Raw genomic sequence first — 14041 nt, 5'->3', positions numbered from 1 at the left:
ATAGTTTGTTTCCTCATTGCATATTCTAATTCCTTCAATTTCTATTTTCTTTCCCCACATCTTCCCTTTTATTATAAAAGTTTTTTCCTTTCATACCTCTTTGATGTGAGATAACCTTCCCTCTTCATTCTCCCTTCCCCCTTCTCCCAGTGCATCCCCCTTTCTCCTCCCTTAATTTTATTTTTTAAATCATCCCCTCACAGTCATCTCACACCTGTGACCTCTGTTTACTCTTTGTAACTTCTCAAATAATGATAAAGTTATTAGGAGTTATAATTATCTTCTTCCCATGTAGAAATGTTAATAGTTTAACTTTATTGAATCTCTTATTATTTCTCTTTCCTGTTTACCTTTTTGTGCTTCTCTCTAGTCTTGTATTTGAAAGTCAAAGTTTCCATTCACCTCTGGTCTTCCCTTCAGGAATACTTGAAAGTCACTTATGTCATTAAATATCTATTTTTCCTCTGAAGGATTTGCTTAGTTTTGCCAGATAGGTTATTCTTTATTGTAATATTAGAGCTCCTCTGCTTTCTGGAACTGGATATCCCACCCAAGTAATCTGATCCTTTAATATGGAAGCAGCTATGTCTTACATGATCCTTACTGGACTCCGTAATATTTGAATTGTTTCATTTTGACTGTTTACAATATTTTCTTCTTGACCTGGGAGCTCTGGAATTTGGCTATAATATAATATAATAATATAGATATATTATATCTAGGATTTTTTTTTCAATCATAGCTTCCAAGGAGTCCATTAATTCTTAAATTATCTCTCCTCAATCTATTTTCTAGGTTTGATGTTTTTCCAATGAGGTATTTCCCATTTTCTTCTGTTTTCTCATTCTTTTGATTTTGTTTTACTGTGTCTGGGTGTCTTATAGAGTCATTAGCTTCCACTTGTCCAAGTAATTACATTTTAAAGATAAATTTTATGTCTGTTTTTAGTTTACAATATTCATTTTTTTAAAAAGCAATTGGGATTAAGTAACTTGCTCAATGTTACACAGCCAGTTATTTTGTGTGGGTGCCAAGTATCTGAGGCCGGAACCGATCCCAGGTCTCCCAATGCCAGGGCCAGCACTTTTACTCGCTGTGCCACCTGGTCTCCCCTTACAATATTCATTTCAACAGGATTTCAAGTTAAAAATTTTCTCCCCATTGGTCCCCTACCCACCACCACAAAATAACAATCCCACTGAATACCCGTCCCCCAATCTGATCTCTCCTATATCCTTCTCTATGCTCCCTCTGACATTCCAATAGGGCAAGATAGATCTCCATACTACAGTACCTGTATATCTTATTTCCCAGTTGCATATAAAATAATGATGATGTTATTTTTAAAAAATTGATTTTAAAATTTTGAAGCTAATTTAATTAAATTTAAACTTTGAAAGATTCTTTCACTTATTCCCTCATCTTCCACACTTACTGGAAAGATAAGCAATTCAATATAAGTTGTATGTGTGTAGTTACACAAAACATTTCCATAGTGGATATATTGTGAAAGACTGACTATATTTACCTCCATCTTATTCCACTCCCCATTTATTCTATTATCTACTTTGACTCTCTCCCTTTTCAAAAGTTTATGCTTCTAACTACCCTCTCCAGCAATCTGCCCTCCCTTCTATCAACCCCCTTCTTTTACCCTTCCCCCCTACTTTCCTGTAGGGTAAGATACCCAATTTAGTGTGTATGTTATTCCCTCCTTAAGTCATATTCAGTGAGAGTAAAGTTGACCCGTTCCCTTTTGCCTTCCTGTTCTTCCCCTCCATGGTAACAGTTTTCCCTTGCCTCTTTTATATGAGATAATTTACCCTGTTATGTCTTTCTCTATCTCCTCTCATTATTTTCCTCTCTCACCTCTTAATTTTATTTTTTAAATATCATCCCTACCTATTCAATTGATCCTGTGCCCTCTCTCTATGTATACATGCACACATGTGTACACACACTTACATATGTATTCATATGCACATACGCCTCCTATAAAGACATATATATATGTATACATATATATATATACATTTATATTCCCTCCAACTATCCTCATACTGAGAAAAGTTTCATAAGCTACAATTATTGTCTTTCCATGTAGCAATGTACATAATTCAACTTTTATAAGTTCCTTATGATTTCTTTTCCCTGTTTACTTTCTCATGCTTCTCTTGCTTCTTGTATCTGAATGTCAAATTTTCTATTCAACTCTGTTTTTTTCATCAAGAATGATTGAAAGTCCTCTATTTCATTGAATGATCATGTTTTCCTCTGAAGCATTATATTCAATTTTTCTGGGTATGTAATTCTTGGTTTTAATCCTAGGTCCTTTGACCTCCAGAATATCATATTCCAAGCCCTTTAATCCCTTAATGTAGAAGCTGTCAAATCCTGTATTATCCTGATTGTGTTTCTACAATATTCATATTGTTTCTTCTTGGCTGCTTGTAATATTTTCTCCTTGATCTGGGAATTCTGGAACCTGGCTATAATATTCCTAGGAGTTTTCTTTTTGGGATCTTTTTTAAAAGGCAATCAGTGAATTCTTTTAATTTCTATTTTGCCCTCTGGTTCTAAAATATCAGGGCAATTTTCCTTGAGAATTTCTTGAAGAGTGATTTCTAGGTTCTTTTTTTTTAATCAAGGCTTTCAGGTAGTTAAATAATTTTTAAATTATCTCTCCTCGATCTATTTTCCAGGTCAGTGGTTTTTCCAATGAGATATTTCACATTGCCCTCTATTTTTTTCATTTGTTTGGATCTGTTTAATAGTATCTTGATTTATCATAAAGTCATCGGCTTCCATTTGCTCCAATCTAATTCTGAAAGAATTATTCTCTTCAGTGAACTTTTGAAATTCTTTTTCCATCTGGCAAATTTGGCTTTTTAAAGTATTCTTCTCCTCATTGGCTTTTTGGGCCTATTTTGCCATTTGAGTTAGTCTATTTTTTAAGATGTTATTTTCTTCAGTCAGTTTGTTGACTTTCTTTTCATGATTTTCTTGCATCATTCTCATTTCTCTTCCCAATTTTTCCTCCACTTCTCTTACTTTATTTTCAAAATCCTTCTCGAGCTCCTCCATGGCATATAACCAATTCATATTTTTCTTGGAAGCTTTTGGTGTAGGAGTTCTGATTTCATTGTCTTCCTCCTGTTCCATGTTTTGTCCCCAAAGAAGGAATCTAAGATTTTATTGCTATGCTTGCTTTTCTTCCTTTGCTTGCTCATGTTGCCACTCAATTGCTTGACTTTTGAGTTCTTTGCAACAGTAGAACTCTGCTTCCAGAAGGGACAGCTTTGTCCCAAATTGCTGATGTTTTCTCAGCTGCTGGAGCTATTAGTTGGGTACCCTTTCTACAGCCCCAAAAGCTCTGGCTCACTGGTTACACACTCCAGGACCTCCACCCAAGACAGCAATCCAGATCCGAGCAGTTTAAAGCAAGAATGATTACCCTCTGAGTGGCCACTTGTTCCCCCTACAATCTGCAGGCCAGGAGCTCCAAAGCAGCCACATGGAAGTGACTGCACAGCTGCAGAGCCTCCATGGCTTCATGCCTTCTCATGCCAGGGTGGTGGCTACACCACGCTCCTAGTCCTCCTCAGTTCCAACAGAGTTCTACACTGACCTTTTACTTTGTCTTTGGCATTTCTGGATTGATAATTCTGGAAACCACACAGCTGCTGGTGAACCACTCTCTCTAAGTCCTTTCCAGCTGCTGCTGGTTGGGAATGCCATGAGGCCAAAACACAAGCTCATGAGTGGCTGTGCTCAGCTTCCAGCATGCTGAGATGGACCCTTCCTGTCAGCCTGGGTTGCCTTCAGCAGGAGATTTGTTTTTCTCTGTCACTTTGTGGGTTCGGTAGCTCTAAAGTATGTTTAGAGTCATATTTTATAGGTATTTGAGGTGATTATGAGGGGAGCTCATGGAGTTTTCCCGCTTCTACACCTGCCATCTTGGTTCTGCCCCAGTAATCACATTTTTTAAGGGATTGTTTTCTCCACTGAGCTTTTGTATCTCTTTTTTCCATTTGGTTAATTCTACTTTTTTTTTCCTAAATCATTTCAGCTTTAATAGACTACAACATTGATTAAAAAGGTGTGGCAACATTAGGCTTTTTCATTTTAGGTTGATTGCCACCAAGTACAGAGAAGAACACAGGCAAATTGAGACTGGATTCTAAGAAGCAAATGTAAAAGGAGTAATTTTAAAGTTGTAACAATGGGTTAAGAGAGTCAAAGATTTGAACTCTTCTTGAATGAGGTCTCCTAGATGTAGGAAAAGGTTCTTGGGTCAGAGTCCTTGGTGGCTGCCATTGTTTGGTGGATTGTTAATTCATAGGATCAGTTGTGCTTGTTGGGTCATGAGAACCTTGAATCTCTTTTTGATAGTTATACAGTGTCTTGAGTACTTGTCTTCTGGAGAGAAACTGGCTGGGTGAGCTGAACATGTCTGTTGTCCTGCAGGATTTGGTTTTTTCTTTTAGGGTGTAGACCCTGTCCCCTTTTTCATTGAGGTAATACTGTAGAAACTTTGTGGCTAATTCACTTTGAAAACTGGATACGCCTAGTTACCCTGTAGTCACCAGCACTAGCAATTCTTTTGGCCCTGGAACTATGACTGGGTGCCCCTCTCTCCTGCAGACATAATTGTTAGTCCTTCCCTTTTTCTTGGAATTGAAACCAGGGTCCCTATTCCCCTATGAGTGACCACAAGCATTCCTCTCCATCCTGTAACCATGACCAGACCACAAGTGCTATTTGTCCTTTTGACCCTGGTACTCTGACCCAGAATGGCATATGGTCAATGCAACAAGGTCTTGAACATAGCACCAGCAAAGTTTCCCTTGAAATATCCTTCTTACCAGTTGTTTAACCTCACCCATACTCCTACCATCTGTGGACTGAGAGTTTTTGAAGCTGCTGCCACTGCTGCCAATGCAGCCACCTCCTAGGCCCACTGTTGTCTTTCCAGAGCATGACCTGTACTGCATTGTCTGCCCTGCACCCCAGGCCCACCTAGCTATCAATGTGGTGGGAGAGACCTTTCATGGTGACCTCCTAAGATGTCTTACGATAGAAATTTTTTCTTAATTTTAAAAATTATTATTATTTTTAATAATTCTTTTTAAAACTTTGAGTTTTGAATTCTCTCCATCCCTCACACTCCTCCCTACACACTGTGAAGGCAAGAAATCTAACATCAGTTATACATGTGAAATCATGCAAGACACATTTCTATATTAAATATGCTGCAAAAAAGCAAGAAAAAGTGAAAAAAATATGCTTCAATCTGTACTTAGACTCCATCAATTCTTTCTCTGGAGGAGGATAGCACTTTAGAAAATTGTTTCACCTAATTTTTTGGTGATTCTGCTACTCCAGAATTTAATTTGAGATGTTATTTTAGGTTTGTTTGGAGAGAGAGCTTGGCTGAATGCTTCTCTCCTCCACCATCTCATCTTATTTCTTAATCATATTCTTAACTAATATTTCACTGAATCTTTCCTATACAGATTTCCTTATATTACTAATTTTTACTTCTGTAGTTGCATAATCTATTTCAATTTAGGTAACTTAGTTACTACTTTACCAAAACAGTTACATTCTGTTGAATCATTTCAAACCAGATTTACTTCTACTTATTCTCTAACAGAAGAAATCAACTTCTATGAAAAGAAAAGTACCTATCACCCTTTAGGAAAAAGATGAGAGGTGGGTGCAGTTGGCATTCAATCTTAACCCTAATAGAAAATCTCAAAAAAATTCACTAAGATGTTTTAACGGTTAAAAAAATAAAACATCATTTCAGAAATTTGCAGAGAAAATACTATATTTCAGTTATAATTTTAGTGTCTGGTTTATAATGCCATAAAGTTCTGTAAACTAAGAAAAAGACTTCCTTTCTTTTCTTGTCTTTTTCTTATCTCTGCACTTTCCAGTCTGGCCAGGGTTGTGAAGGAAAACAGAAGAAAAAAATCTCAGTTACTAATATTTGGGAGAACTGTTTTGAGATTCTACCCTCCTAAACTCCCTGTGAGTCCTTGTCTCATGGCAGTTTTTTAAAATGGATTTAAGTATTTCCCTTCAAAGTTCTCCAAGGTAATAAAAAACCTGTACATACTAGAGAAGTTCTGAAATGGAACCCCACCAAGCCAAACTCACTGCTTATATTGCTCCTTCTTAGAGCTCACCAAGAATTTTAGTTCCTTCTCTGATAATTTCCTTCAAAAATTATTTCTTAAGTGTGCCACTGTCTTTTGTTTTTCTTTTTCTTTTCTCCTAGTCTCTAGATTCTTCAAATTTGATTTTAAACTGTGCATTTAAAAATGATCAAAAGTCCTATAATTATCTAGCCAAATTTATTTCTGATCATTATAAGTCCTGGTTATTGAGTCTTCTCTGTGCTGGACATTTCTTGTCAAAGTATCAGGTTTTTTTTTTTCTTTTCCCAAGCTTTTAACAGATTTTAACTTTTAACAGATTTAACAGCCTAAAAGGGAGATAACAGGAGGTTTATTCTATGCCAACCACATATTGATACTAGCATCCCTTTAACTTTTCTGTTCCTAGGTAATTTAATGTTGGGTAAGGACCTATACTTACCAACTACCCTTGTCCATGTACATCTGTTCCTTTTTTTATGCACAAATAAGAAAGAATTAGTTTGGGTCTGGGACCTATTTGTCCATGTCCTTCCTGGGTTTGTGGAAATTAAATTCTCCAGCTACTTCATGGCTAACAAACTGCCAGGAAGAGTCTACTCTGACCCATGATCAGGTAAAGACATGACTGCCAGTTGCAGGGGTGGAGTAGGCTCATTCTCAGCAATAGTCATGGGTGAAGGCACCATTGAAAAATCCTCCTGACTGGCTCACCAGGTTGTTAAAAAGAAAATTCTATGTTTGGATCTTCATCCTGATGAAAGAGGCAAAAATCAGGGGGGAAATAAGTAATAAAAGGAATTTATTAGCACACCAAAGGATTGGTGGATTAGCCAGTAGGCCTACCTAAGCTATGTGCTTTTGAGCAATCACCTGATTTCTTGGACACTCATTTCTATTATCTATAGAGTAGGGATGGTAATACCTGCCCAAATACTTCACAGAATTTTTGTGAGAACCAAGTGAGCTGCTAAAAGGGAAAGGATTTTGTAAACTATAAAAATTATTTTTAAAATTATTATATGTACCCCATGTCCAAAGGCCATTTGCCTAAGATTATCTTCATTGTTGATAATTAATTATTCCAGGTCTGTGTGGTGAGTGGTGTTGGCAAGAGCTTGAAAAAGTAGACATCCTTGTCTACTGGTTTCCAGCTTTGAGACAGAAGACATGTAATTCCAGATTTTTTTTTCAGGGAGAGGTCCCTAAAGTATGAGAAAGACTCTGGGAAGAAGCAAATATGCACAGTAGCTGAAACCTTGATCCTGTCCCTATTCTCAGCAGACTACTGCAGAGATTTCATGGAATTTTCCCATAACTGAGATCCAGGACTCTCTTTTGGTTGAACTGAGATATCATAGACTCTGCAAGAAAGTTTATTTACTTCATGTATTATCTGGTAAATTTTCACCTGTATAACTTCTCTGACTTCTATATGCTATTGGCTTGAACAATTGGGTTTATTTACTATTCACTATGTGCAGCCTTTGTGTAACTGGCATTTGTTGGGAAGAGAGTCCAGTCTAGTACATAAAACTTTTTCCCAGTTAAGAGATGATGATGAAGTTCATGGTTTAAATCTAAAAATTATTTCTCCTAAACCATAAGTTATCAAAGTGTAGCCCAGGGACATTCAGAGATGTCCTCCAGACCCTTTCAAGGGGTACAGAAGGTGAAAATTATTTTCATAATATACTAAGATGTTCTCATTTATAATATGGTAAATATTGATAGATATAATCAAAATAAAATCTCTTTGCAGGGGTCTTTAATAATTTTTAAGAGATTAGAGTAATTCTGAGACCAAAAATATTTGAGAAAGAAAATGTTTTGTGGGAGTACAGAGATATATAATTTTATTCTGGTTCCTACATTCTGAGAAAACCTGTGACCCACCTCTGGCAATGATCTTTGTTTTCCTCCCTGGTAAGAGTATAACCATGGTGGAGACTGGTGTGTGGAAAAGACTCTAGAGGTATCTATTCATGTGTGAGCCATATCTATATAGACCTACATGGATATACAACTAATATGGGTAACACATCTTATATATAAATATTTTATAGATATAGATTGTAGGAAAGAATTATGACTTTTATGCTTCCTACTACACTCTAGTTTCTCCCATTTCTTTTTTGTTAATCAAATTTGTCCCTTTAAAACTCATTTGCAATTTTAACTTTATAAACATTCATGAATCATTGATTTTGGTTTTAGAAAGTTTCTGTTTTTTACCATGATGACTTCCAGAAACTTTACCTTAAGGCATAATGCATTTTCCACAAGAATGATGTTATAACTAGAAAAGAGAAGGAACAGAGATGATATTTTCCTGATCAAGAATTCAAAAATATTATGAATCATGGATGTGACCAAAATATGTTCTATATGTAAAGATCCCTAAATCTCCCCTTTACTTTGTAAATATCTTGTATATACCTATTTGTTTACATCTTATCTCCTCATTAGAATGTAAGTTTCTTGAGGGTAGTGACTGCTTTTTCTTTTTCTTTTGATCTCCAGAACTTAGTACAGTGCCTGGCATATAGCAACTTCACATTATGATAGTACTTATAGTGTATATATAGTTTAGGCTTAGGAACTAGACTTGTGATTTCATTGTTACATGAAACTCTCAGATGAGGGAACTCTCCCTATTAACATAGGTCAACACTGTCCCCAAAACTTATAGTCTTAGAGAGTTGTTAAATGACCTACACAGGATCACATAGTATATTTAAGAGTGGGGACTGGAAACCAAGTTTTCCCAACTTCAAGAACAGTTCTCTCTCTTCTGTACTACACAGTCTCTACATCTCTGGAATTATTGGGGAATAGAGGGGAACTCAGTCATCAACTTATATAAATTCAGTAAAATCATACCATATATATTAATTATACAAATGACCACAAAGTACTACATAGAAACTTCAAGTAGATATTGAATGTCAATCAAATTTATGCTGTGAAGTTGTCACACCTTTGTATACATCACAATGAATGCTGTAATCCAATTAACAACTCTGCTAGAAATATTTCATTATAATTGTAGGTTGGTTATATTTCCACAAAAGCTCTCCTCCAGTGCTTTATCATGTCCAGAAGGTAACCTTGGGTCCTTAAAGACTATTCCAGTAGTGTATAAATTTAGAAATTTTAAGATTCTAAGACTTTAAGTCTTTTCTCTTTCCTCACTTTCAGGTCTGGGAATTCGTGGTTTCATCTAAGATGCAGCTCAAGCACATTGCTTCTCCTCCCCTGTCTCAGTCACTATTTCCTCACTTGTATCTACTTGATATATATATTTATTCTTTTTTAATAAGTCCTCATGTGATTTTATTTATTTTTAAATTTTTGTACTCATTTATTATCACTCTCTCATTTCCCCTCCCCCATTGAACCATTAAAAAAAACAGTTTATATATGCTCTTTCAATAGATTCTCATAATTGCCCAGTGAGGTAATTATAATCTCCATTTCACATATGAAGAAAGTGAGGCAGAGAGAAGTTATATAACATGTCCACTTAATTTTTGTGGGAAAGTGGAATTTGAACTCAGGTCTTTCGATTCCAATAACAACATGCTATCCGTTATGATACTTAGCTTCCATAAAACCTTCCCTAATAATCCTAGCTGAAATTGATTTCTCCTTCCTCAAGTTTCTTTTACTTTGTGACTTTTCAGTGACTTTGTGATATCTTCTCTGCACATAACATATTCCACTTTATATCACAATTATTTGTATGTGTTTTCCTTTTGCTATTAAGATTATAGACCTGGATCTGGAACCAGCTCATTCAATAAATATTCATGAAGTCCTTACTACATGGCAAGTATTAGGTTTAGGGTACTCTGGGAGTATCTAGTCCAACCCCTTCATTTTTAAAAATGATATTCTATTTTCCCCAATTACATATAAAAATAATCTTTAACATTTTGGGGGGGCTGAGATCCAAATTCTATTTCTCTATATGTCCCTTCCCCTCTCCCTCAGATGCTAAGCAATTTAATATAGGTTATATATGTGTAATCATATAAAACATTTCCATATCAGTCATTTTGTGGAAGAAAAATAACAACAAAAGGAAGTGAAAATAGTATGCTTCAGTCTGTATCCAGACTCTCAGTTCTTTCTGTGGAGGCAGATAGCATTTTTCATAATAAGTCCTTTGGGATTGTCTTGGATCATTCTATTGCTGAGAATAGCAAAGACATTCATAGTTGTTCATTGTGCAGTTGTAAGGGTTATGGGATTTAAAGATCTTCCATGCCCCATTGGGCTTGCTGACGTAGCAGGAAGAGGCGGAACAAGAGGAAGCGGAAGCCAAACTAGAGTTCCTGCAGTGGCTAGCAGTGGCAGTGACGGCAGCGGCAGCAGCAGCAGAGGCAGTGGCGGCGGCAGCGTGAAGCCCTTTTTGAGTCAGCCAGAATTTCTGCTAAGGACTCCTTCTGAGGACTGCCAGGGGCCGGAGCTGCTGGGAGCACGCTTCCTGGACTCTGGGTGGTTGCTGTGAGTGGGGAGAGGAGGACCTTTACCTGAGGTACCCTGTTCTGTTTAAAGGCTCGAGAATGTGGGTGCTTTCTACTTTATCTACCTGTGCCAATTTCATAACTACTCTGATGGCTTTCCCTTTCTGGTTTTGGGACTCAGTCTTTTGATATTTTAATAAATTTTCTAGCTTATTCCCCCATATGGCAAGCCTAATTTATTTTGTGATGGATAATTATATCAGCATATCTGTAATTTCCATAGGCATTGTGAATATGGCATTGCTGATACAGCAGTATTGCTACTACTGTGTACACCATTCTCTTGACTCTGCTCACTTAATTCTATCAGTTCATGTTAGCCTAGTCAAGTTCTTTTTATGAAATTATCCTATTCATCATTTCTTATAGCCCAGTATAATCATATACCACAACCTGTTCATTCCTTCCCCAATTGATGGGCATCCCCTCAATTTCTAATTCTTAGCCATCACAAAAAGAGCTATTATAAATATTTTTTGTGCAAATAGATTCTTTTATTGTTTTAAATATCCCTTTGGGGTACACACCTAGTACAGATATCAATGGATCAAAGTGTATGGAGAGTTTTGTGACCCCCCTTAGGGCAGTAGTTCACAATTGTTCTCCATAATGTTGGATCAGTTCACAACTCTACCAACAATACATTAGTGTGCCAGTTTTCCCACATCCTTTCCAACATTTATTGTTTCCTTTTTTGGTCATAGTGGTCGGTCTCATGCAATGCCTCCATTACAAATGAGAAAATGGATACTGAAGGATGTCAAGTAATTTGTTAAAGGTTTAAGTATAAGAAATGAAGTTTGAACCCAGGTCCTCTGGCTCTAAAGTGAGTGCTCTTTTCACTGTACCCCAGGGACTTCATTGAGTTGTGGGACTATGTCATATTTATTGTCTAGCACAGAAGCCTGAACAGAGTGAGTAACAGATCATGGTTGAGTTACATATTGAATTAAACATATATGAAACTACATAGTTATATTACAACAAATATATAAAAAATGCAAATAGGCATGTGATACACATATAATGTGAAGACATATATGTATCCTTATACTGAATGGATACCACAGCGATTGTAGCAATCATTTGTGTGGGTCTTATTTGAAATATAGCTTGTTTTCTTGACCTTGTATATATGAGTGATGGAGGAGAAAGAAACAAGTAGAAATGATAAATTAATATACATGACAGAAGAGGCTGAAAAAGTATATCCTATCTATTCCAGATGTGATAGGATTACAGGTAAGAATCTGTTTACTTTAAGAATAAAAACAAGTTTTGGCTTCCAAAGCATTTTGACATATTAAAAAATCACAAGGATTTTTCATCCATGTTAGCATTACATTAGGAACCTTTGTGGGTGTTCCATAACCCATAGTGATACAAGGCTAGCTTTGTAAATGCTGACTATATTCACTTGCTAGTGGCAATACATCATTGGCTATTCAAAGGTGAGCTATTCACATAAAAATAGATGGAGTTTTTAATGTGATAGAATGTGCCAATTACAATGGCATTAGACTCTTGCCCATACAGCAGTCAGAGTTTTGATGTGCAACAAAATTAACTCAGACAGACTTTCATGACTCTACATTTTTCAGTTCCTTCTGAGCTGCCACACCCTCTGGGAATCAGTCTAGCTTTAAATGACTAAAGCTATGAGGTTTCTACCCCTTCCCCTGGGAAACTAATGTACAGTCTAATAGACTGTTAGGAAATTGTTCCTGATATGCAGCCTACATTTTCTTTTCCTTAATTGCATCCCATTACTACACACTAAACAATTCTTCTTCCTCCTTTATATCCTACAGATTTTTGTCTAGGACCATTGCAATTTGGCCAGGCTTTATAAATGGAATTGTTTTTGTTCTTTGTTTCTATTGTAAGAGAAGCTTTTTTATTATTATGTAGCCATTAGCTTACTTTTCTCTGACTTCCTTTTGGTATCTATTTAAGGTTTTCAGATAAAATCATATATTAAATGTGGTCACACAGAGCCATGTAGGGAAAAAATATATTGTCTTGCTCAAAATTCAGCTCAAATAAAATTTATCTCATTTTAGTTAAAAAAAAAAAGATTCATTGATCAAGGAACTAGACCATGCTGTAGAGATAAGAAGACAAAAACAAAATATTCCTTGCCTTTAAGGAGCTTATGTTCACTTGGAGGGGGAGTGGATGCATAACTTAAATGCAGATAAATAAGTACAAGTATATACAAGGTAATTTCAAGGAGAGAAGTAGCAAGGGGTGGAACAGGGAAGGTGTCATAAAGGGGTCCCTGGGGTGGCTAGGTGGCACAGTGAATAGAGCACCAACCCTGGACTCAGGAGGACCTGAGTTCAAATGTGGCCTCAGGCACTTAACACTTACTAGCTGAGTGACCTTGGGCAAGTCACTTAACCCCAATTGCCCTACCTTTCCACCTCTCAAAAAAAAAGCAAAAAAAAAGGGGGGGGGTAGGGGTTGGTCCCTGAGCTGTGTTTTAAAGGATATCAGAGATTTTAAGAGACAGGAGGGAAAAGGAAAAATGTAAGGAAAGGGAAAGGAATAAGCACACTTGTCTATATCTATACGTAGATGCTACCTACTGAGCTCTATTTGCTTTACAAATATAAACTTATTTGAGCTTCATAACAGTCCCGAGAGGTGGGTACTATTATCTACATATTGGAATTGAGCAAACAGACACAACAGAGATTAAGTGATTTGTCTGCATCTTAGAACTAGCAAATGTCTAAAATGGGATTTGAATTCAGGTCTTCTTCACTCCAGCACCACTGTTCTATCTACTTTGTTGCCTACTGGCCTAGATTTGCACCTACCTTTGTAACTTTATAACTCAGATCATGGCATCATAGAGTGAAAGCGGAAAGTGACTTTAGTGGTTATCTAATCCATTCGATTCCCTTTATGGTTGAAGATCCAGAAACCCACAGAGGTTAAGTGAATTGAGCAAGACCACATAAATAATAGAGGCAAGATAGAAACTCAGGATCACTAGCTCCAAATTTAGTACTTTTTCTTTTGTCTTGACACTGGATTTTGATGATTCTGAAAGAGAGTGAGGTTGATAAATTTGTGCAACTCTATATCACTTGAATCCAATCCACACACAAGTCAAGACATCATCCTCATAGTGCCATTGGTTGTCTTCAAAAATGAAAGACAAAAAAATTATATCCTTTCTTTCTTTCTTTCTTTCTTTCTTTCTTTCTTTCTTTCTTTCTTTCTTTCTTTCTTTCTTTCTTTCTTTCTTTCTTTCTTCTTTCTTTCTTTCTTTCTTTCTTTCTTTCTTTCTTTCTTTCTTTCTTTCTTTCTTTCTTTCTTTCTTCCTTCATTCCT

At 36.3% G+C, this 14041-nt stretch overlaps 1 pseudogene; it reads right to left on the bottom strand.

The window, feature by feature from the left end:
* Window positions 1-4210: 4210 nt before the first annotated feature.
* Window positions 4211-4994, bottom strand: LOC138148081 (H/ACA ribonucleoprotein complex subunit 3 pseudogene; annotated as a pseudogene).
* Between the last annotated feature and the right edge of the window lie 9047 nt (window positions 4995-14041).

Source organism: Petaurus breviceps, unplaced genomic scaffold (genome assembly GCF_028583685.1).
Source record: "Petaurus breviceps papuanus isolate PSGF00001 unplaced genomic scaffold, PetGlider_PUasm1.0 90822, whole genome shotgun sequence".
In the NCBI taxonomy this organism is placed as follows: domain Eukaryota; kingdom Metazoa; phylum Chordata; class Mammalia; order Diprotodontia; family Petauridae; genus Petaurus; species Petaurus breviceps.
This window is presented reverse-complemented; position numbering and strand designations above follow the sequence as displayed.